Source organism: Triticum aestivum, chromosome 3A, assembly GCF_018294505.1.
Source record: "Triticum aestivum cultivar Chinese Spring chromosome 3A, IWGSC CS RefSeq v2.1, whole genome shotgun sequence".
Taxonomy (NCBI): domain Eukaryota; kingdom Viridiplantae; phylum Streptophyta; class Magnoliopsida; order Poales; family Poaceae; genus Triticum; species Triticum aestivum.
Genome location: NC_057800.1, coordinates 654,061,243 through 654,071,827, shown reverse-complemented (window position 1 = coordinate 654,071,827; position 10,585 = coordinate 654,061,243).

Below are 10,585 nucleotides of genomic sequence, written 5' to 3'. Positions count from 1 at the left end.
CGGTCTGATGATGACATGACTTTGGCAGACGCTCAAGCTCGGTCCGCATATGTGTTCAAGCCTAGGCAGCCCAGACGCCGGTACACGCCCAACGACTATGACAACAGAGGCAACCCAAAGGTGGTCGTAGGGACCTCGCGGATGGCTAGATTGGATGATGAGGCGGAGGAGGAGGCGGAGGCGGAGCCGCAGGCGGAGGAGGAAGTGCACGAAGAGGAGCCTCGTGCTCCTAAAAAGAAGAAGATTACCTGCAGGCGTGGCACCAGGAACACGCGTGGAAGGCATTAGTGCTTTGTGTTAGGTTGATGAACTTGTGAGGTTATGTTATATGATGAACTTGTGAACTTGTGAGGTTGATTAACTTGTGAGGTTATGTTATGGTATTTGTGTTTGCAAACTTGAAGCAAACTTGAATTGTCTTAAATGATGTGATGTTCAAGTTATTTGTTCTCTTTGCTTAGCATGTCCAGTTTATAGTACTCTTATTGATGTTTTAGTTATTTGAGTGCTGCTGCACCCCACCCAAAATGGCATCTGTTTTTGCAGTTTTGCTTACAGCAACACTGCAACGCCCAACATTTAGGCGCTGCACTGTACTGTGTGGCGCCCAACAGTTAGGCGCTGCACTGTACAGTGCAGCGCCCTACCCTTAGGCGCTGCACTACTACCATGGCTATCCAGAAAGCCAACAGTTACTCCCATGGCTACTCCCACTACATCCATAATACTTACAATGACTGCAGCATCACAGCAATATGAACAAACACAAATTTTATGCCGACAATGTTCATAACTTAAGTTAATTCAAACATTAGTACGACATGGTTCACGACACATTCATTACAAATGACAAATGGCAGCTTGCCCTAGAAGATAGTTCACCAACATCTCACATGCCCTCACAACTTCACAACACATTCATTAGAAGATAGTTGACGAGGAGTGCACCGAAGCGAAGTCCCTACTGAGTAGAGCGAGGCCATTTCCCCTTCTTGTCACGTGCCGAGTCCTCCTCTTGCACCTCGCGAGCCTTTGCAAGCTTTCTTGCCCTCTCCTCCTCACGAGCAAGTTTCGCTTGGCGTGCCCTCTCCTCCTCTCGTTTCTTCCGCTCCATCCTCTCCTTCTGACGACGCTCTTCCTCCAAGCCCCTTCGAAACGATTCTTCGAACCTCCGTTGCCGCCTAAGACAATCTGCGTATTGGTCCTCTTTCACATCTTCTGGCACTTCAAGATCTATCCACGTGAAGTACTTGCATAGAGGAGGCGGTGACTGCATAAAAATTTGTTGTTAGTGTTGACACACATTTCAGAGTAACATTTTACTTCTCGAGCTTACCGGTGGTTGGTCATAGGCGTTAGTTGGAAGTGCACGATCATAAGCATAGTTCGGGCATACAAAATATCTCCGCCCTTCGTCCATGCTTTCTTTCGGTCGGTGGACACCTTCACCTTGCAAACATCTGCACACCAACATTGCGGGATGTTGACATCTTTCTCCTTCACCTTGTCCAAAGATGCGTCCTCCCACTTGTTCGGCATGTCTTCTTGGTTAGCACACGGTGGCCTCGTCATGGAACCGGATGAAGCCATGCCTACAAAACAGAAAATTATTGGTCAACCCTAACCCCCACTTAACAATGAACACAACCCTAAGACCAACATAACCCTAACACCAACATCAAACACACATAACCCTAACCCTAGCATACTATGAAAGCCTAACCATACCAAATTAGCAAAGAAACAAAAATTTCCAAATCCTATCAAAAACTAGGGTTTGGGGCCCAAACCTACTGGAAGGTCCTGATGCTCAATGTGACAATGTCCATGTGTGCAGGAGATTACCTTAAGGGAGGGGATTGGCTTCGAAATCCACGGTCAAATACTCCGGATCTGAGAAGGATTTGAGAGGGGGAGAGAGGAGGGCAGAGGGGAGGCACTGAGCTTCGGGTTTGTGTTGAGGGTGGGGGTGTGTGGGGTGAGGATGGGTGGGAGGGAGTTGGTGCAGCCTAATAAATGTCCAGATAAAGATGCCACATAATCACATCCAAAACACAGAAATACTAGTCCAAATCACATACTCATACACACATAGCACATATACTTGTCCAAATCACATAGGGTCTCACATAATCATACACGGAAATATTAGTCCCCTCACATAGTCATACACACATAGTCATACACACATAGGGTCTCCATGTAGTTTCTTCTTCTTCCTCTCTTCTTCTTATTCTTCTCCCTCCTCGCACCACCAAGGGGTCTCACCTTCCCCCTCCGTGTCCTCCACCCCCTTCATTGTTTCCATACCTACGAAAATGGCAATATAATAGTTAGTCACACAATACAAAATGACAACACAAGCATTGAGCCAAAAGAACAAGATCATAGTAAGACACATACGGCAATGGTCCATTGAGCCATGAGAACATTCCTCCACTACGGCCGCCTCCAAGGCCAAGATCACCACCACGGCCTCCACCAGCACCACGGCCTACACCACCACCGGCCTACCACCACCACGGCCTCTACCACCACCACCACCACGGCCTCTACCAGCACCACGGCCAAGACCATCACCACGACCTCTACCACCACCACGGCCAAGACCATCACCACGGCCTCTACCACCACCACGGCCAGAACCATCACCACGGCCAAGACCTTCACCACGGCCTCTACCACCACCACGACCTCTTCTAAGACCAAGTTGACTCCCTCTTTGTTGCCTAGTTCCTCGTTGACTTGTTTGATTTGAGTGGTTTGGCACTCCACCACTTGTTTGACTTGGTTGGCTACCCCTTGGTTCACTTGGTTGGCTATCATTTGCTTGGCTTGTGCTTGAACCATTTTTCTTTGATCTCTTTCTTGGTTTGGGACAAGTTCTTGTGTTGTGTCCCCCATTACTGCAGCCCCCACAACGGGATTCCTCACGAGGCTCTTGGAATTGGCCGGTGCCGTATTCTCCACCGCCACCACGGCCCCATCCGTCCATGTCACCTCTAAGACGCTTAGTCTTACGTCTTCCCCGGCTAACGACCTTCAATTCCGGGTCCGGCCATAGTTGAACTCCATGATACTCCGGCCATTGTGATTGGTCCAAGTATGGCTGGAACCGTGGAGTCCATGTCTTCTTTACCGTCATGATTGAGAACTCGGACTCCCTCACGGTTAGAGGGTGATTGACGTCCACATTCCTAACCCGGGATGCATTTAACAAGTGCGAGCATGGGAGATGAAGCAAAGACGGCCTCATGCAGCTGCAATCGCACCGTGTTAGGGAGACCTTGAAAGCCCGGCCTCCGTGCTGGCGGCCATCATTTGTGGTTCCTCCGGGCTCTTTCACCTCATACTTCCACTCGTTGTCGTCATATAGAACAGCTTCTTCGGAGTCTGCCTTTCGTGATTGAAATTCCAACCATTCTTCAACCTTTGGTGGGAAATTGTACTTGTGCTTATCCTTGTTCTCACCAGCAATCTGCTTATCAGTCTCCATTGAGTGCTTCAAAAAGTATTCATTCATCTTGTCAAATGTGTATTGAACTATTGCCGTCACGGGTAATGCATGTACACCCTTGAGCACCCTATTGAAGCATTCTGCCATATTGCTTGTCATTTGACCGTACCTCCGGCCATCTTCATCGAAAGCATGTGCCCACATATTCCTTTCGGCAATGTTCTTATTGAGAAACTCCTGACCGCCGGGGTCAAGTTTCTTGTGTCTGAGCAATGCATTGAACAATGTGGAAAACCGCTTGTTGGTGAAAGCGAGACAACAATCCTGAAGATCATCGGCCAACTCCTTGATACCACATGCCCTATAGAAGTTTGCACAAAAGTGCCTCATGCACCATCGATGATGCAACTTTCTATGTCCGGGAATGTCAATCACCACCGCATTTAGAATTCCAGCATGGCGATCCGATATGACACAAATTTCCCTTTCAGCCGGTAATACCCTTGTTCTCAGTTGACGCAAGAACCACTCCCAGTTATCATTGTTCTCCACCTCAACCAAAGCGAAAGCCAAAGGCAACACCCGGTTATTGGCATCACTTGCTATTGCAACCAATAAAGTGCCCTTGTATTGTCCGGTCAAGAACGTGCCATCAATGGCGATGACGGGCCGACAATGCTCAAAAGCCCTCACGCATTGCTCAAAGGCCCAAAATGCACGGCCAAATACTCGGACGGTCCTCCCGTTATGAATCAAAGTTTGGTGCCCATGAGGCTCAACCACGTGAACCATGCCTGGGTTTGTGGCGGCCATAGCTAACAACAACCTAGGGAGTCGGTTGTATGCTTCCTCCCAATTGCCATACTGTTGGAAATATGCCCTAGAGGCAATAATAAAAGTATTATTATTATATTTCCTTGTTCATGATAATTGTCTTTTATTCATGCTATAACTGTATTATCCGGAAATCGTAATACACGTGTGAATACATAGACCACAATATGTCCCTAGTGAGCCTCTAGTTGACTAGCTCGTTGTGATCAACAGATAGTCATGGTTTCCTGGCTATGGACATTGGATGTCGTTGATAACGGGATCACATCATTAGGAGAATGATGTGATGGACAAGACCCAATCCTAAGCATAGCACAACGATCGTGTAGTTCGTTTGCTAGAGCTTTGCCAATGTCAAGTATCTCTTCCTTTGACCATGAGATCGTGTAACTCCTGGATACCGTAGGAGTGCTTTGGGTGTATCAAACGTCACAACGTAACTGGGTGACTATAAAGGTGCACTACAGGTATCTCCGAAAGTATCTATTGTTTTATGCGGATCGAGACTGGGATTTGTCACTCCATGTAAACGGAGAGGTATCTCTGGGCCCACTCGGTAGGACATCATCATATGCGCAATGTGACCAAGGAGTTGATCACGGGATGATGTGTTACGGAACGAGTAAAGTGACTTGCCGGTAACGAGATTGAACAAGGTATCGGTATACCGACGATCGAATCTCGGGCAAGTAAAATACCGCTAGACAAAGGGAATTGTATACGGGATCGATTGAGTCCTTGACATCGTGGTTCATCCGATGAGATCATCGTGGAACATGTGGGAGCCAACATGGGTATCCAGATCCCGCTGTTGGTTATTGACCGGAGAACGTCTCGGTCATGTCTACATGTCTCCCGAACCCGTAGGGTCTACACACTTAAGGTTCGATGACGCTAGGGTTATAAAGGAAGCTTGCATGTGGTTACCGAATGTTGTTCGGAGTCCCGGATGAGATCCCGGACGTCACGAGGAGTTCCGGAATGGTCCGGAGGTAAAGATTTATATATGGGAAGTCCTGTTTCGGCCATCGGGACAAGTTTCGGGGTCATCGGTATTGTACCGGGACCACCGGAAGGGTCCCGGGGGCCCACCGGGTGGGGTCACCTGCCCCGGGTGGCCACATGGGCTGTAGGGGTGCGCCTTGGCCTACATGGGCCAAGGGCACCAGCCCCAAGAGGCCCATGCGCCTAGGGAACCCTATAGGGAAGAGTCCTCAAGGGGTAAGGCACCTCCGAGGTGCCTTGGGGAGGATGGACTCCTCCCCCCCTCTTGGCCGCCGCACCAGATGCCATCTGGAGGCAGGCCGCTGCCCCTTTGGGGTGGGAAACCCTAAAGGGGGCGCAGCCCTCCCCTTCCCCTATATATATGAGGCCTAGGGGCTGCCCATAAGACGTGATTCGATCTCTCTTGGCGCAGCCCTACCTCTCTCCCTACTCCTCCTCTCCCATGGTGCTTGGCGAAGCCCTGCGGGATTGCAACGCTCCTCCACCACCACCACGCTGTTGTGCTGCTGCTGGATGGACTCTTCCTCAACCTCTCCCTCTCTCCTTGCTGGATCAAGGCGTGGGAGACGTCACCGGGCTGTACGTGTGTTGAACGCGGAGGTGCCGTCCGTTCGGCACTTGGTCATCGGTGATTTGAATCACGACGAGTACGACTCCATCAACCCCGTTCACTTGAACGCTTCCGCTTAGCGATCTACAAGGGTATGTAGATGCAAACACTCTCCTTGACTCGTTGCTTAGATGAACTCATAGATGGATCTTGGTGAAACCGTAGGAAAAATTTTAATTTTCTGCAACGTTCCCCAACAGTGGCATCATGAGCTAGGTCTATGCGTAGTTCTCTTTGCACGAGTAGAACACAATTTTGTTGTGGGCGTGGATTTTGTCATCTTACTTGCCTCTACTAGTCTTTTCTTGCTCAACGGTATTGTGGGATGAAGCGGCCCGGACCAACCTTACACGTACGCTTACGTGAGACCGGTTCCACCGACTGACATGCACTAGTTGCATAAGGTGGCTGGCGGGTGTCTGTCTCTCCCACTTTAGTTGGAGCGGAATCGATGAACAGGGCCCTTATGAAGGGTAAATAGAAGTTGACAAAATCACGTTGTGGTGATTCGTAGGTAAGAAAACGTTCTTGCTAGAACCCAATTGTAGCCACGTAAAAGATGCAACAACAATTAGAGGACGTCTAACTTGTTTTTGCAGCGATTGATCATGTGATGTGATATGGCCAGAAGTTGTGATGAATGATGAATTGTGATGTATGAGATCATGTTCTTTGTAATAGGATTCACGACTTGCATGTCGATGAGTATGACAACCGACAGGAGCCATAGGAGTTGTCTTTATTTTTTTGTATGACCTGCGTGTCATTGAATAACGCCATGTAAACTACTTTACTTTATTGCTAAACGTTAGTCATAGAAGTAGAAGTAGTCGTTGGCGTGACATCTTCATGAAGACACGATGATGGAGATCATGATGATGGAGATCATGGTGTCAAGCCGGTGACAAGATGATCATGGAGCCCCGAAGATGAAGATCAATGGAGCTATATGATATTGGCCATATCATGTCACAACTATATAATTGCATGTGATGTTTATTATGTTTATGCATCTTGTTTACTTAGGACGACGGTAGTAAATAAGATGATCCCTTATAAAAATTTCAAGAAGTGTTCTCCCCTAACTGTGCACCGTTGCTACAGTTCGTCGCTTCTAAGCACCACGTGATGATCGGGTGTGATGGATTCTTACGTTCACATACAACGGGTGTAAGACAGTTTTACACAGCGAAAACACTTAGGGTTAACTTGACGAGCCTAGCATGTGCAGACATGGCCTCGGAACACGGAGACCGAAAGGTCGAGCATGAGTCGTATAGTAGATACGATCAACATGAAGATGTTCACCGATGATGACTAGTCCGTCTCACGTGATGATCGGACACGTCCTAGTTGACTCGGATCATGTGATCACTTAGATGACCAGAGGGATGTCTATCTAAGTGGGAGTTCATAAGATGAACTTAATTATCCTGAACATAGTCAAAAGACCTTTTGCAAATTATGTCGTAGCTCACACTATAGTTCTACTGTCTAGATATGTTCCTAGAGAAAATATAGTTGAAAGTTGACAGTAGCGATTATGCGATCAGTAGAAAGCTTATGTCCTTAATGCACCGCTTAGTGTGCTGAACCCCAAACATCGTGTGTGGATGTTTCGAACATCGAACATACACGTTTTGATAACTACGTGATAGTTCAGTTAAATGGTTTAAGTAGAGGCACCAAAGACGTTTTCGAAACGTCGCGGAACATATGAGATGTTTCGAGGGCTGAAATTGGGATTTCAGGCTCGTGCCCACGTCAAGAGGTATAAGACCTCCGACGATTTTCTTAGCCTGCAAACTAAGGAGAGAAGCTCAATTGTTGAGCTTGTGCTCAGATTGTCTGAGTGCAACAATCACTTGAATCAAGTGGGAGTTGATCTTCCAGATGAAATAGTGATAGTTCCTCCGAAGTCATTACCACCAAGCTGCTAGAGCTTCGTGATGAACTATAATATATCAAGGACATATATGATGATCCTTGAGATATTCGCGATGTTTGACTCCGCGAAAGTAGAAATCAAAAGGGAGCATCAATCGTTGATGGTTAGTAAAGCCACTAGTTTCAAGAAGGGCAAGGGCAAGAAGGGATACTTCATGAAACGGCAAATCAGCTGCTGCTCTAATGAAGAAACCCGAGGTTAAACCCAAACCCGAGACTAAGTGCTTCTGTAATGAAGGGAACAGCCACTGGAGCAAAATTATTCTAGATACTTGGTAGATGAGAAGGCTGGCAAGGTCGATAGAAGTATATTGGATATACATTATGTTAATGTGTACTTTACTAGTACTCCTAGTAGCACCAGGGTATTAGATACCGGTTCGGTTGCTAAGTGTTAGTAACTCGAAATAAAAGCTACGGAATAAACAGAGACTAGCTAAAGGTGAGCTGACGATATGTATTGGAAGTGTTTCCAATGTTGATATGATCAAACATCACACGCTCCCTCTACCATCAAGATTAGTATTAAACCTGAATAAAGTGCTCTTGCACCTAAAGGAATGGTTTATTGAATCTCGATCGTAGTGATACACATTTTCATGCCAAAAGATATAAGATAGTAATGATAGTACCACTTACTTGTGGCACTGCCATGTAAGTCATATTGGTATAAAACGCATGAAGAAGCTCCATGTTGATGGATCTTTGGACTCACTCATTTTTGAAAAGTTTGAGACATGCGAACCATGTCTATTGGTGTATACGCATGAAGAAACTCCATGCAGATGGATCGTTTGGACTCACTTGATTTTGAATCACTTGAGATATGCAAATCATACCACATAGGCAAGATGACTGAAAAGCCTCGGTTTCAGTAAAATGGAACAAGATAGCAACTTGTTGGAAGTAACACATTTTGATGTGTGCAGTCCAATGAGTGCTGAGGCATGCAGTGAATATCGTTATGTTCTTACTTCACAGATGATTCGAGTAGATGTTGAGAATATTTACTTGATGAAACACAAGTCTGAATTATTGAATGGTTCAAGTAATTTCAGAGTGAAGTAGAAGATCATTGTGACAAGAGGATATAATGTCTATGATATGATCATAGAGATGAATATCTGAGTTACGAGTTTTGGCACACAATTAAGACATTGTGGAAATTGTTTCGCAATTAATACCGCCTGGAACACCATAGTGTGATGGTGTGTCCGAACATCATAGTTGCACCCTATTGGATATGGTGCGTATCATGATGTCTATTATCGAATTACCACTATCGTTCATGGGTTAGGCATTAGAGACAACCACATTCACTTTAAATAGGGCACCACGTAATTCCGATGAGATGACACCGTATGAATTATGGTTTAGAGAAACCTAAGTTGTCGTTTCTTAAAAGTTTGGGGCTGCGACGCTTATATGAAAAAGTTTCAGGTTGATAAGCTCGAACCCAAAGCGGATAAAATGCATCTTCATAGGAAACCCAAAACAGTTGGGTATACCTCCTAATTCAGATCCGGAAGCAATATGGATTGTTTCTAGAATCGGGTCCTTTCGCGAGAAAAAAAAGTTTCTCTCGAAAGAGTTGAGTGGGAGGATGGTGGAGACTTGATGATGTTATTGAACCATCACTTCAACCAGTGTGTGGCAGGGCACAGGAAGTTGTTCCTGTGGCACCTACACCAATTGAAGTGGAAGCTTATGATATTGATCATGAAACTTCGGATCAAGTCACTACCAAACCTTGTGGGATGACAAGGATGCGTACTACTTCAAAGTGGTACGTAATCCTGTCTTGAAGGTCATGTTGCTAGACAACAATGAACCTACGAGCTATGGAGAAGCGATGGTGGGCCCGGATTCCGATAAATGGCTTGAGGCCATAAAATCCGAGAGAGGATCCATGTATGAAAACAAAGTGTAGACTTTGGCAGAACGGCTCGATGGTCGTAAGGCTAATGAGTACAGATGGATTTCAAAAGGAAGACGGACAATGATGGTAAATGTCACCATTAAGAAAGCTCGACTTGTCGTTAAAATGTTTTCCGACAAGTTCAAGGAGTTGACTACGATGAGGTTTTCTCACTCGTAGCGATGCTAAGAGTCTGTTGAAATTATATTAGCGATTACTGCATTATTTATGAAATCTTGCAGATAGGATGTCAAAACATTGTTTCCTCGATGATTTTAATGAGGAAAGGTTGTATGTGATACAACCGGAAGGTTTTGTCAATCCCGAAAGATGCTAATAAGTATGCAAAGCTCCAGCAATCCTTCTAAGGACTGGAGTGAGCATCTCGGAGTTGGAATGTATGCTTTGATGATGATCAAAGATTTTGGGTTTGTACAAAGTTTATGAGAAACTTGTATTTCCAAAGAAGTGAGTGGGAGCACTATAGAATTTCTGATGAGTATATGTTGTTGACATATTGATGATTAGAAATGATGTAGAATTTCTAGAAAGCATATAGGGTTATTTGAAAGGTGTTTTCAATGGAAAGCCTGGATTAAGCTGCTTGAACATTGAGCATTAAGATCTATAAGGATAGATCAAAATGCTTAATAATACTTTCAAATGAGCACATACCTTGACATGATCTTGAAGGTGTTCAAGATGGACCAGTCAAAGAAGGAGTTATTGCCTGAGTTGTAAGGTACGAAGTTAAGACTTAAAGCTCGACCACGGCAGAATAGAGAGAAAGGACGAAGGTCGTCCCCTATGCTTA